At 40.3% G+C, this 15,925-nt stretch overlaps 1 protein-coding gene across 1 annotated transcript in view; it reads right to left on the reverse strand.

Moving 5' to 3' along the window:
* Positions 1 to 15,925, reverse strand: part of LOC141002635 (hyccin 2-like) — a 46,262-nt gene that overhangs the window by 29,237 nt on the left and 1,100 nt on the right. The window lies entirely within an intron of this gene.

The raw sequence follows: 15,925 nt of genomic DNA on the forward strand, positions 1-15,925 counted from the left end.
TGCTCATATCCAGGTTCATAATTTCTACATGTTTTAATGCTCAAAAATGCATCTGTATTCCCCCTCTGTCTAAAACGCTGTGTTTTAGCTCCTGTCTCTTTTAGGCCTCCCCTCCCGAATACCTACTCTGCTCTGATTGGCCAGCTTGCACATGCCTGAGCCAGCACTGCTAACAACAACATTGCAGGTGTGCTGAATCAATTTTTACATGCCAAACTAGCTGCTACGTATTAATTATGCAAAGTAGTGTGTTGTCAAAGTCACAGAATTAAAGGCAGGACTGCTGACGAGGCGTTTCAGGAGCAGTTGTTTGGGGGTTTTTTTGTAGGAGAGAGGAGCTTCTGTTGGTGTGGACCTTTACCATTTACATGCACAAGAACCTATACAAAACACTGAAGGAGAGGAAAAACCAAAAAAGCATGATAGGTTTCCTTTAAATCCTTTGTCATTAATTGTTGAATCCCTGAAGGGTGTTTCTTTTTGTTTAATTTTGTAATCTTTATTTTTGGTATCAAAGTCAAATCAAATTGTGGTTTTGGAGAATTGTAACATTGTGGATTTTTATTCGAGGTCGGCAGCGCTGATAGGATGGCATCGGTGGGACTCTGCTTCGATTCACATCCCTTTTACAATATATTAGATATCCTTAATAAGCCTGCCCCATTAACTTTGACTCTTGCTCACTCCTGCCTTTCAAAAAACACCGCCTTTAAAAGATGAGGAACAGAGAAACAGGAGGTATCTACATCCATAAAGTCTCTCTGAGGACATTTCAGAGAATACCAGGCAGCTGAAAGAGACCAACATCATTTGAACTGTCTGAATTGTTGGTGCCTCAAATTGTACCGTAACAATTTCAGCCTTACCAAGAGGGTTTTTTCCTTTGAGCCTCAGATATTGGGAAGAGTTTTCACCTTCATACACGTGAAGCCCAAAAGCCACGGTATCAGTACAAAACGTTCAAGCTCAGGCTTGGTAAAACAGAAATGACAACTCTGTCCTCACTTCTGGTTACACCAAATCATGATCATGGGACCGTACATGGGCACTACAGTGTAACACCCCACACTGCACCATCTCAACCCAATGTTTGCACATCTACTTACAAATGCGATCTCCAGCCAGGCGTCACTGTTAGCTAAATATGTCACAAACCTAATGAGCCCTGGCAAATGACAACAAGCAAACTTTCCTTCAAGGCTCGCTCTTCCTCTATGCAGGACCTGCTCATTGTCCTGTGGCGGGACTCACAAGAGAATAGGAGAGTGCCAACCCATCCTGTTTACGGCACTTCAAACCCCAAATCACAATGACATTGCTAAACACACTGCTTAACGGTGCACAAGGTTGAAACAAAGCCAACAAGTGTGTTTTGTGTATCTCATTTCAAGACAGAGCAGTTAACATGCATTATGATCCGGTGTGAAAAACTGTCATAAATATTAAAGCTCATAGTAATCCCTTATCGTCAAAACAACACTCAGTTGTTACAATCAACACCTCAACAAAAACCATCATGAATGTAAGATGTACTGCAGGGCTGCCCTATAAGACTGCATTAGTTTTAGCTAGGTAGACCTAATAAATTGGCAGCAGAGTGTATTTGTAGGGTGCAACTTACCAAACATTTTTCTTTACAAAAAATATTACAGTATTTTTTTTATTTTTTGTCTCATTTACACCCTTGATTGAGCAAAGGACAGGAAAAGGGGAACAAGTCTAAGAGTCTAAGCCATGCACCTTTAATATTTTTTTCTTATATTTGTAAATATACTTCTTATGTTATCAATAACATTAATACAGCAGAATTCAAAACTGTAGATAAGCAATGTACACTGTACTATAACCACTAAACTAAATACATTTTTATCCTGTGGTAACCGCTGCAACCCTCAACAATGGATAAGGGAAAACTTAGTAAAGTCATTCGGATTGATTTTCTGGTCACCAGGGATATAATATGGACATCAAATTTTCAAAAAACATCAAATAGTTGTTCAAATATTTCACTAGCAACCCATACAACCCATACATATCAACCTCATGGCTAAATAAAAAGTCATGGAAACACCAAAGTCAGTAGGATTTATCATCTGGGGACCATGAACGTCTGTAGAAAACCAACTAACTGTTTGACCAGCATTGCCATCCTCAGAGCCATGGCACAAGATGTCTTAAAACCTAGCTTGTATTAACTGTACTTTTAAACTGAGTGATAAACTACTGCTTGACCAATTCTTTTTGTATTTTTAATCCGTTTTCAATTTGATATGATTCATTTAGTGAACAGAGTATGGAATTAAAAAATGGTGCACAAGATTTCCTTTCTCCGTCTCTACACAACATGAATATATTAAAATACAGCGTTTCCTCTACTTTCCTTCACACTAATAACATTATCAACAGCTAGATAAAATTGAGTATTTTAAACTACATAACATCAAAATAAAATGTAAAAATCCCTCATACAAACAAACACAAGACCTAGTCTATAGAAGTAACCCTATAACCAAATATGAACAATATTGGTGCTGCAAACATGCACAACAGCCAAGACCAATATTGTTGGACGTGGAACAAATATGAAATATGATCCCCTGCCACCATTGCTATGACACAATTACAGAGGAAATGTTGCATATGATGATCTTAAGGGGCTAAACCAGTGTAACTTTCATGGCGCCCCTGATTAATACGTAACTGAGAAAGAGGCCATTGTGCAGCCCACTCAGGCAGATATTAAGCACTTCACGTTGTTCAAACTGCACTTATGAGGGAGGGGAAGGAACTGCTCACCATTCACACTCTGACTGAGATTGTTTTCATGTTGGAGCCTGGAACCTCAGCAGTCTCAAGACCTAACAAGTACAGTATTTATTAGCTAAGCTGGCAAATGAAAAACCCTTTCATACAAGTCATATCCAAAACAACAACATAAGATTAACATTTCGAACACTGGGGCAAGTGTGTGTATGTGTGTACCATGATTCTACTCTGAGGAAATTCAGACCTGGTATTAACATCCATCCTGAATGATTCGATCACAAGTGGACAGCTCTACATCCTTCAGTTCACACCATGCGCCGCAAGTGACCGATTGTGATCAGATCTCACTTCCCCCCTCTATATATATATATATATATATATATATATATATATATATATATATATATATATATATATATATATATATATATATATACACATGAATGACATACATCACTGGGACAAACAGACACCAAAAAAGAAATATCTTGATGTATAACATTTGCCAAATTAACAAGAAGGCTACGAATTTGTTGTACACAGCATTTAACAGTGTTTATAAAGATTCTCCTAACTCAACACCTAACAAAATTGAGCATTGTTTTAAAGGAGTCTGTGCACTTTCTCCTCAGGCAACAAGAAAGTTGCTATATTGGTTAACTATTGGTAAAATTTGACATGTGTACAATCAATAAAATGTTGTCTTCCAACGTCAAACTTAAGACACGGAAGCAGACAGGCTGGTATACCGATTCGGTGACAAAAGTTTTTAAAAGGAAAGATCAATCTTAATGCATTGGATTGAATGCTGAATTTACAAGAAGGTATGAGTAATTTAGAATTTGCTGTAGCTTTTTCACAAAGTTTGTTGAGTTTCTCCTCACAGAACAACTCTCAAAATCACGCAGTTTTATAAAGGGAGTCTGGGGATTTTGCCGTGACTAGTTCAATGGTTATTTGAAACAGTGTGTGGTCACAAACATCTGCATCACCAGGTCTGAACAGGGCCTCATACTAACATAACATCTTAGTCTGTCCTATCTTCTCTTCTGCCAGCTGCCAGGACACACAGGACTAACAACAGCTGCAGCATGCTAATCAACATGCTGTGCACCTCTATAAACAAACACGACATGCATGCTAATCAAGTCAGTTCTAAGACTGACAGTTTTAATGCTAAACCCATGCTGCTGTCTGTGTACTATATGTACTGTATGTTTACCTTACTGTCAGCATGAGCAAACCTCTTTACCTGGGGCTCAACAAGTATTGTGACACATTAGCAACAATACACGACGTAACACCACATCCCCAACATATACGCTTGGCAGCTGGAGTACTAAAAGGAAGGTTCCCTCAAGCACTTAACGAGACAAATCATTCATTGCAGACAGATGAATCATACGGGTATCCGTGACTAAGTGACTCATTAAACCAGTGTAAACAAACACAAGGTTACAGCCCTGCAAAGTACAGAGAACCACACTTAACTGCTGCTGTACCCAGGACGTAAGAGATGGAATGTAGCCTTGCTTGGGTTACCACAGTTAAACTAATCAACACTGAACTTGTAGAAGTCAACACAATTATATGGGTATAATGTTACAAAGGGATTTTCCAATGAGTGTTGCTGGTGTTGCTATGTGATGAAAAGGAAACGCACAATCATTTCATTTCCCCACAAAGTAAACTGCGAGTGCATCGGAAATTTAACGACTTACCCCACATGCGTCGACTCATTTCCAGTCTGCAAGTGAGTCTTCACAACATTCATCAATGTAGGAACATTTGGAAGACAAATAAGTATGATGTGGCACTGTTAAAACAAATGCAAATGCTGCAGTGGCATCATTTGTCAGGGTGTGATGACAGGGTGTAATAATTCTCAGCATGATGTGTAAAGAAATGTCCTTAACGCTCAAATAAAAGATGGTCGTGTGATCGTGCCTAAAGTTTATCTCATCTGTACTACAGCTCAAAGGCTTTCCATTTATGTTTTGTTTGTTTAGGTTTAAATAAAACTCCACAGAACCTGTAACCAAAACTGATATACGCACTCAATTATTTAAATTACCAGAATGATAAATTTTTATGCTTTCTCACCATAAAAGCTCTTAGAAAACAGCAGCCAAGTTGCTTCCCTTTTCTTACTGGAACTAAGGTTGCCAACATTTTTCCACAAACTAAAAACCTTGTGACAAGACCAGTAATACCCAGTAAACTGGCTCTGATGCTCATAATCTGTGAATAAATAACAGTTTTGACATTTTAATGTCTGTGTATTGTGCTGCAGAGATATCTACTTAAGTAAGCATGCTAACCAGCTAGCCCATACTGGTTCAAAGCTCCTGTGCCAGCAGTGTAAACACTAGTGCTCCCAGTCTCCACCCAAGCTGCACAGTTAACTGAGCTAGCTAACGGCAGCTAAAGTTAGCAGCTACAATAAGCAGCAATTAGCTGTTACTCTGGTGATATGATGCCCCTTATTGAGTATGAATTAGACAGGTAACCAATTCTTACATATTGCACCTTAAGTTACTGCTGATGCAAACTGAACATTTCCTACTGCTTCGTCTTCATATTAAAATCATTTAACTGGCAAAACACAAGCTGACTTATTTCGAAAGAGGCTAGTCATAGGAAATGCAATGTGTTCAGTGAGTTAATCAAAAATGCTTTTGCAGAGCTAAATAACGCATTTGTTGACAGCGAGCCAGTTTGAAATATGTCAAGGACAGGTGTCAGGTTGTACACCTCCAACTTCTCAGTGAGATAACCAACTCCTTTTCCCACATTAACGTTACCACGTTCCCTGTTAGCATTGGGATTTAATCATAAATACTGCCAAAAAGGCGCTTTTGCTTTTCTCTGTGACAACAAATCCTCCAACATCATCTTGTCGGTCAACTGTCCCTACTCACATCATGTTACAAGTGAAATGGGACACCGGCTATTCTGCCCTCCAACTTTGCTGCTGGTGCTGCAAAGCAGATGAGTTTGTAATTGTAACATATGTCATTCGAGTAAGTTCGATTAAAAAAGCCCAACGACGGTGGGGGCAGTGGTGAAGTAATGTAATCAGTGTATGCCTGACCACAGCAAGTCACAGTAGAGCAACATGTTTCTCTCTCACATGTGAAACCAAACCTGTTAAAGTTACAAAATATAATCAAAGTAAAATAAAGAGCACATGTGAAATACAGGGATAAAATCCAAAATTAATACTCTTTGTGTAAGAAAGGTGGATCTCTCAACCTGCATCAACAAACAAAAGAAAACAAAAAACATCTTACCAAAAGAGAGACTGCAAATATACTGCTTATGTTGGTTTGTATCTGTGTCTCAACTCCTCTTCTCTGTTCTAAATGAGCAGTGCCAGGTTTCAACAGTCAAACACTGTGGGGATTTTTCAAGGTCAGCTTAGCTCAGTCAGCCATGAATTATTGAACTTGAGCAAGCTCTGTGCCTGTTCTGACGCCGTCCTTCTTCCCTCAAGTTTGCTCACTGTGACACAATGTGTCATGTGACATGACAAACTAAATATCCAACAATGATGGCGTGACCGTTTATTCATCCCGGTTGGGAAATATTCTTTGCCTTTAACCCTTCAACAGGAAGGTCACAGGGTCAAATACACACCAGGAGGGATTCAGTGTCCTGCTCTAAGATACTTAAGCAGAGTGGATGCATTCCATTACTTAAAATGTCTTTCCTGCCGTTTCAGTATTGTGATATGGGTCTCATACAGATAAAGATCCAACAATCAGTTAATTAGTTGATTAAAAGAAAAATAAATGCCAACTATTTTCTATTGATTGACTGTTTCAATCATTTTTCACACAAAAAGTCAGACATTTGCTGGCGCCAGCTTCTTAAATGTTAGGATTTGCTGCTTTTCTTTGTCATTTATGGCAGTAAATGAAGAGTTCTTGGGTTCTGGACTGTTGGACTGGACTGTTGGACAAAAGAAGCAATTTGTGATGTTGACTGATTAATCGTGAAAACAATCAGTATTTTGACAGATATTGCAATTGCAATATGAATCGTGATTACTGGGAATGATTATTTGTGTAGTACAGATTTCATTTTCACTGAAAAACCTATTAAAACCATGATGATGCAACATTTGTTGGGGTCTGTACCAAACCAACATATTTTCTTACATCTGGAGAACAAGATTTGTAGATCAGTGCATCTCTGTAGGACTACAGTGCTCTCTTATAAAGCGGTTTTGTCACACATTTTACCTTTAACAAAAAATGGAAGCTTCTTGCAAATTGGATATTGCACTTAGCCACATTGCAATTTTGATTATTTTGCGTTCAATTGTGCAGCAAGTACATGCAAATATTATGAGTTTTTAAATTGTAATACATTTGTGCAATAAGACTGCTCTAATAAAAATAAAAGTTCAGACTGATTGAAAAGTCAAGTTTACAAGAATCTGGGGCAGGCTCAGGTTCAAAGCACACATGCACTCATTTTGTTTCCTCTCTGCCAAAAGTATTTCTTTAACACATTTGATTCAGCACAGTCATAAGGGCATTTTACTCATCCTCTTCAGTGTGTTTCAGTTTGCAGGTTGCCATTCGTCATGAAACATACTACACACACACACGCACACAAACACACTTGGACGCGCACTCTTTATCCAGACACTTTCCCTAGGTAGAGGGATTAACTCTAATACCTGACCACAGTGAACCAGTCAGCTGTAATCTCCATCCCCGTGCCTCTCTCAATCGTAACAAGAACCAGCTACTTACCAGTGGAGTGGGCTGTCTGCACAGGAATAGAACTGGGGTTTATTAATAGCAAATACAGTGCTGGAAAATTACCCAGATTGCCTGGTTTTCTATAAAAGATGATGGCCATATATAGTAATAAAGATAGGAAGGCAAACAGGTGCACAGCGTCAGTGAGACTCCAACTGACAGACACAAGGACTTTTGGCGAGTAAAGGTCACAGGCAGGCAACGGTGACTACAGTCAATATGTTCCTGTACGGATCAATAGTGCTGCCCTAGGACACGTGGACACAAACACAAAAAACAGGTATGAAAAACACATACTACAGGCAACGATAGTGAAAGACAGAAAGAGAGATATGTGCACAGAATAGAGGAGAAAAAGACAGAGTGAAAGATCGGCTACTCTTTCTCCCTCATCCTCTCCTCATCTCTCATAGGCCAGGCTAGGGGAACTGAGGCGTACGCACATCCTGGGCTAAAATTAGCTCTGCTGCAGCTGCAGGGCCAGACGTGTTGGGATGGGCCCATGTTGCAACTAAGTACACACACACACACACACACACACACACACACACACACACACACACACACACACACACACACACACACACACACACACACACACACACACACACACACACACTTCCACCAATTAGACAGGGTGAGCTATAACACACAACAACACAGGTGAATGCCAACAGCATCCTGCCTCCTTCCTCTCTGCTCCTCAAACTGAGGCATACAAATGCTTTCGATGCAAATATTCACCACATACATAATAAACACGCACACACACTGGGGCTGTATTGAGGCCCTCCACAGTGCCCTACATTAACCTCACATATTAGCACTAGGATCAAGGAGGAACATCTTAACTACAACCAAACCAGTAGCATTGAGTTTGTGATCTTATCCAGAATGACTTACAAAGGGTTGTTGTATACCATACCCTATAATTTTCAGTAAAGTATCATAACAAGTACTTGTCAACAACCCCAATGCCAAGAAAGTTGGGACGCTCTAGAGCAGAATGTGATAATTAGCTATTCCTTTTGGACCTATACTAAATTGAAAAACAGTACAAAGACAATATATTTAATGATTTACCTTATCAACTTCATCAATTTTTATAAATATGTGCATATTCTACATGTGATGCCAGTAGACCATTTCAAACATTTTGGGACAGGGGCAACAAAACACTGGGAATGTTGGTGAATGCTCAAAAAACACCTTTGGTAAACAAGCTAATTGGTACCAGGTTATAGTCTCATGATTGGTAGGGTTGGGCGATTTTTTTTCATAACTAAATAAACAAGCTGTTCTCAGTGGAAAATAAGGTCCCCAGAACACTGTTTGAAGCTAGAGAAGTTGGCAGGGTACGCCACATACAAACACGATAAAACAGGATGAAACTGTGTTCTCCTTTAAGGTCAGTTTGTTTATTCAGTTTATTCAGTCATGACAATGAAGAGTTTGTTTATTAAAATATAAAAATATTAAAATGTCTTCCCCAAGACTACATAGTGCACCTTTAAATAAAATATTAACATAATGAATTTTTCATATTAATATTGAGGCTTTAATGACTCAGTATCTAAGCAAGATGCATTGAGAATTTCGATGAGCCGCTTGTGGAGGAAGCTTGTTGTTATCATGCAGCCAATCAAACGAGCACCGAATGACAATGCAACAACCAGGTGAACTTGCGAGTTTGTACAAAACAACCGCATAAGTAGGCCTACATTAAATAGAAGAGGTTGCATCATGATCACTGCATTTAAATGAGGGAGGTAATACCAGAGTTTATTTCTCTCTTCCTGTTTCCCTGCAGAGCATCTGTGATTGACAGTAGATGGGAGGGGTAGAGCAAGGGCAGATTGGCCACTCGTTAATTGATCGGGGACGGCATCGTTCGCTCGGATGCATAAAAAAAATAAATAAATTGACATTTGCCGTCTGGCTCTACTCGGTTTGGCTCGACGTGGCCGGGATTTTGCATTTCCACAACATAGCTACCTGTTTGAAGGTGTGACTTAAACTAAGGATGCATTTGTCTCAATCCCTGCAGTACTATTGAAGAATCACCACTAACAAAGTGGCTCTGATAATTCAGTTACAACCACGTTTCATGTACTATAACTTCTTCACAATACAATGATGCTTGGCCCTACACTGGAGCAGCGGCTCAACTCGGCCCAGTAAAACTGGTGATGGAAAAGCAAATCAGCGTGGCTCGGTTTGACTCGGCACGGCCTAAAGTGCTAGTAGAAAAACGCTGTAACATTCATTATAATGCACCACAAACTACATCTTCAAAGAATAACACAAAGGTTAACCAACATGCACCAATCTTCACAAGCAGGGCTGTTGGTCTATATTGACTTAGATTGTAACAGTGTAAAACAAGAGCCCTGAGGTGGAGGGGTTGTTTTTTTAATGAAAGCTTGAGCAGTCAGAAGTTCACTGCCAGTTCAGACTACAGACACATGACCGCTAATTCCACAGTATTTAGCACGGCTGCTGATATTGTGTGCATGGTGTGTGGGGGAGCAGCCAAAGAGTTTAACTTTACTCCAGAGAAACGGAGGAAAACGCGGCGCTGCCATATAAGCTGCTCAGCAGTCTTCAAACAATAGGCCACCTTGAGCTTTCGTGACATGCCAAGAGCACTGCACAGCCCACTGGCCTGAGACCACAGCCTGCATGACCAAAGGATCAACAAGGGGGAAAACAGAGGCGAGTGGGCACATTACTACGCTTCCATCTCAGATGCTGGGGGGGCCTGCAAAATCGCTGAATACTGAGAAAATCAAGCCAGAGAGAGCTTAGCCTCTCAACTTCCTCACACCCCAGAGACCCATAATAGTTGTTAAATCAAATTGTTTCCTACAGTATGAAAAACAACAAAAATGTAGGATACATTTTTGCTCCATCTATCCCACTGCAGCAGACATAAAGAACTATACAAGCTGGACAATAACAGATATCTGCTCACGACTGAAGCCAAGTTAAAAAGCATTTGACGTTGAGCCCTGGCCAGACTTGGCTCGCCAATGAAACAGTCCTTCCAAATATTTTTAGGACCTACACCACAGAAATTTAATTACGCAATGCAAACCATCCCTTTTAGGATTTTGACTGAGTCTTTGTCTATATTTGATCAGTTAGGTTGCATAATATTTGAAATCTTTCATCCCTGTCATTCAAAAGAATGCTTAGTAACTTGGCCTCACTAAATATAAGGGGGCACATTTGTTAACAGGTGCCTTTCACTCCAGTAAACATCCCTCACAGCTTGCTTCGGCAAAAGCCCCCACTTTCCTTCTAAGTCCTTTCCATCATATCGCAGCAACAAATAACTGGCAATAATTCAAAGGCTCCTGGAATCAACCGGGCTTTGGCGGCGGTTCAACTTCAGACAGGCGCTGAGTCGTGACCAGCAAGCTGAGCAGAGAACGGATCTATGGGAAGGTAAAGTCCAGCAGAGAACAGTGGCTCTAAGAGTATGACGACCTATTATCTTAGCTCAAACAAAGCGTCTATACTGCCATACTAATGATACAGTGTTTTCCCTCCAAACACACATACACTCTGACACCCAGTACAACAGTACGAGAGTTCAGGTGCAGTTCAGTCTCACGTCAACAGCAGGATATATAATGCCCTTTTGTACAACAGTGGACGTTGTGTGGAAATGAGCCTATCTGGTCAAACCACTCAATACAGCAGGAACTTTTCTTGTGGATTAGATGTAAAAGGTATTAGAATTTTTCAACACACTTTTATGTGGTTATTTCTTAATAAAAAAGATTTTTAAAATACCCCTGTCTCACATCAAAAGGCTTCCATAGGACCTAAATCTACTTCTTCAACACAATCCTTCAATAGAGTTTGCTCCCACTGTGCAAAACCTGTGTGATATTCAACTTTCCTCGCCATGTAGACCTCTGGGCTACTACTACAGAGCAGCAGGGTTGGTCATTCATCAGTCAAAAGTGTCAAACGTTCACAGGTTCCAGCTTCTCAAGTGAGGATTTGCTGCTTTTCAATAACTGTATATTGAATACTTCAGGCTTTGGTTCTGCTGGTCTGAAATAGGGCTGGTTAATATATCACATTAATTTGATTAAGCACAACTTCTGGTTTTGGCACTATGTGCAAAATGTCTACTATATGAAAATACAGTTATTACAACATGGACAAAAAGGTTACCTTTAGTTAAAAAGTAATGTTGATGATCCATGTGTACAGTCCCGACAGCTCTGTAAACCATGATGGGATAATAGTTAATATACTCACAGGTGACTTGGAAAAGCTGTCAAGCTTGATAGAGCCCAGTCCTGGATTTATTTCTTAATTAATTTTGAAATGTCACAAGATGTGTTTCCATTCTTTGTGATGCAATACAATATTTGTTTCTTAACAAATTGTAAGGTAAAGTGATTCCAGTATCTTTTAAGTGCCATTTTAAGAGTTTTTTAATCTAATTTCTTTTGGCAATGATAATCGGGACATACAATTTTCACATCTTCCCATGCCTAATTCTACCTCATTCAGTCTGTCCCTGTCAGGTAGCCAATGTCTTGTCAAGAAACACAAACAGCAGGATCGCAGAAATAGCACACGGAGTGTTGCTGTCTCGCTTTTGAAACTGGTTATTGAAATATACTGGGACTGTTCTTTTATCATCTTGACTCTACTGTCTTGCACATTAAGTCCTAAAAAATATTCATGCTTCAGTCTTCCTGCATTATGGAGGAAAAAAACTACTACTCTCCATTCCAAATGTGCCTTCTGGGACTGTACATCATGATATGTACACTTCTGTAAATTGCCATACAATATGAATTTAATCATTTTCAAAAATAGAGAAATTGTGGCTGTTAGTAAGTATTAATATCTATCTTTTTTTCTGTTTATCAACAGCATATCAGACCATTTTATATTTAGCTTAAATCAAGTTGTAAGTTAGCTATTCACTGTGTCCAACACATAATTGTGCATTAGAGGTTAACCAAAACTAATTAATAACGGAGGGTTGCAAACATAGCACTCCCTGAAATGAACTGAAGGAGGTGAAAGTCTGTGGCACTATGAAATCAACCAGTCATACTGTACGGCAGAGCAATGTCAAAGCCTTCAGCACTTCCATGGGAACCAGCCGCCTGCCCCTCGGGGATATTACAGTTAATCTAACCTAAACAAAACATTCACACATGTCCAGCAAACCAGCGCTCTGATGATGGCGGCAGAGTTTAGCACCATGGGCCACTTTCCAAACATAATCTGAGATTGTTTGAAAATCTTACACAGCAAGCTCATGTGATCCTCTGTCACATGGTAACAAAGGTCAAACCACATAAACAAAATCAAAGTCTGAGTTACAGGTTTGACAAAGAATGTTCCTTCTTAATCTGCTAATTTTTGATTCTTCTGAAGTTCAACAACAAAACTACAACAGCAGTAATTTATCAACTAATTAGCTTATTAATAAAACTATTTCATAACTAGTGAATCGTTCCATCCTTTTTCAAGCAAAAACACTCAAAATTCAGTGGTTTTGGCTTCTCAAATGTAAAGATTTGATGCTTTTATTTGTCAGATGACATAAATTTTACACAAACTAATTTTCTGATTTACCTCAGAATGCGGGAAATGTAACAGCCATTTTTTTCCACCATTTTTTTTATAGACTGATAGATTGATTTAGAAAATCATCTGCATATTACCTGGTTATGAGAGCATTGTTTTTTGAGGCCCTAAACACAAATGTTGTGATGAAATCTCCTGTCATGCACTGCAATTTGAAGAATTGCCAGTATGATATTAAAGTCATTAGCTTGGGCAATATACCCTGTGATTCTCAACCCATGTTGCAATCAGTTTTGAAAGCACTGATTCATTTACAAACAGGAGAGTACACACATTATGCTGCTCCACCTCTTCAGAGCCCCCAGAGGAACAGTGTGAACTCATGTTTGGCTGACGGAGAAACAAGGCTCTGAGTGCGGGGGAGGGCGGGGTGGGGGGTTCGTACTGTACATCATGGAGACAGCCAACACACAGACAGACCTCATACCTGGCAGTGCAGTGAGTCAGCAGCACTGCCACAGCTCTCTCTGCATGACAACCACATATCCAGCTGATTCTCGAGGCAGATAATTATGGCTGCACTGGTGATGATTTATATACACACCACTAACAAATGGCAACAAACAAGAAGAAAATATAATACATTTAAGAAAAGCTGGATGTCCAAACTGGAAGAAGAGGAAAGGGAAGGGGGCTGGCTGTCTGTGAGATCCTCTGGCTCTATGCGAGCGAGTACAATGGAAAATAGTCCCCACTGCTAATCCATGGCAGGCTAATTACAGCTTTGATCCCCTAGGCGTGTGCATCACTATAGGTGGGAGGGTGGCAACACACTCTGGGGCTCAATACAGTTATCGTTAGATTTGTTTTGGTTAGGAGCCGTCTCAATAAGCTCACATCTGCTGCGAATGCCCCGTAACTTAAGTATACTGTTCGATAAGTGAATTCACCAACTCCACAATAAGATCTGATCCATTTTACGGCCTCCTGCTCATCAGCAGTGGGGGCTAGACGAGCTACCATTTGTTACACTGAGCAACAGAAGAAACTCAACTCCGGGAGACACAGATTAAGTGGGTAAATGGAGTTTCTGTCTAAAATAGGCCGCAGCTCTTATGATAGCCCAGTCCCAAAACACATAGTGGCAGAGATAGAGCAAGGAAGTAGAGAGGCGAGAGGAGGATGATGATTTGAGGATGAGCAGCAGATGGCATGGAATTATCTGGATCTTCAGCTCTACATCTGTGCCCATGACGGCATCATTTGAGGGATGGTTTAGTTATCATGGCTAATATCACTCAAAGCAGAATTCATGTAATTTACAGATATCAGTGTCTAAAATGTCGAAATATCAACTAGGAAGCAACTTGGCAGACATAAACTGGCTTGGCAGAGCAGAGAGGAATGAATCAGAGATGCTGTTGGTAACTTTGAGCACTGAACTCCTGGTCTAGTATTCTGTCCAAGCGCAGATTATTAAGTAAGACCTTTATTCAGGCAAATAGTTCAAGTACAGGCACTGTGCTTGAAAACAGCTAAAAAGATGAAATGTTACTGGATGAAAGGTAAGGCACCATAAGGTCCTTGGTCTGATGCTCCTAAACTGGCTATACACTGAGCACTTTCACCTTTTTTGACTGAGGAAAATGTGAATTAACACCTCAGTTGTGTGTTCATAAGCAACATAACTAAGACACGTGTGTGTGGTGGTGATGTAAAGGTCCATTGTGCAGGATTTAGCAGTGTTAAAAGCATGAGAAACACCAACAAATGCCTTCTCTAGAGCCAGTATTTGTTTAGTCTGTTCTCGGCTACTGTAGAAACATGTGCGGCTTTTCCATACACGTGCTGGCTCGGCACATCAGCCCAGCGTGGCAGGAATTTACATGTCCTTAAACAAAACGGCTAACCACTTGAAAGCGTGTCTCAAACTAATGCGCTTGCCTTGAATAGTGGTCAATGGAGCGGCTACTTTTCCTCCCCGCAGTATTATCGAAGAATAGTCGCTAACAAGGATCCGCTAACTCAGTGTTAAACATGCGTAACTTCCTATAAATTCTTCACAATAAAAGTATCCCTTTAGTTAGTTATTAAAAAGATTTTATTGTGAAGCAAAATGAGGACATTTGGGGATTTCACCAGCAGTCGTTTAAAGGTGCAATAAGTAGGAATTTTTGTTCAAAAAGTCCATAAAGCTCCAGACTCCAGTCAGCTAATAGAATCGCTAGCTGCACTGCTAACTGAGCTAACTAGCTAACGGCAGCTAAAGTTATCAGCAGTTAGCGGTTACTCTGGTGATATGCTGCCCCCCACTTGTTTGGATTATGAATTTTGTGAAGACAGTAAATTACTACGTATTGCACCTATAACACGTCTCCTGAAACAGCTGAAAGCGGACACGATGAAACGGTAAAATAAACCAGATATCTCATAGTAAAACAGGGACGCAAAACTTCAAACCACAGAGATTCAGCTAGAAGCTTCGAAAGTAGCGAGAGAAGAACCCACAAAACGCCTTTCTGTCTGGTTTCCTGCACAAACATGAGTCTCGCAACCCTAACACATGAATGTTTGAGGGAGAGACAAGGGCTTGTCATCGGCTGGTTGCGGTCGCGAAAGGTCAGTCCAGGCCGCTTGGAGGATGTGGGGCGGGTGCGCTTGGGCCTACTCTGGAGAGGGTCTATATCTGGGTGTGTCTCAACTCAGCTCAGTGGGGTTAAACTGTAATGGTTTGACTCGACGTGGACCAAAGTGCCAGTGGCAAAGCCCCAATGGCGGTGCAACATGGCGGACCCGTTCCCTCTGTAGATATA

The sequence above is a fragment of the Pagrus major genome, chromosome 9 (genome assembly GCF_040436345.1).
Source record: "Pagrus major chromosome 9, Pma_NU_1.0".
Lineage (NCBI taxonomy): Eukaryota > Metazoa > Chordata > Actinopteri > Spariformes > Sparidae > Pagrus > Pagrus major.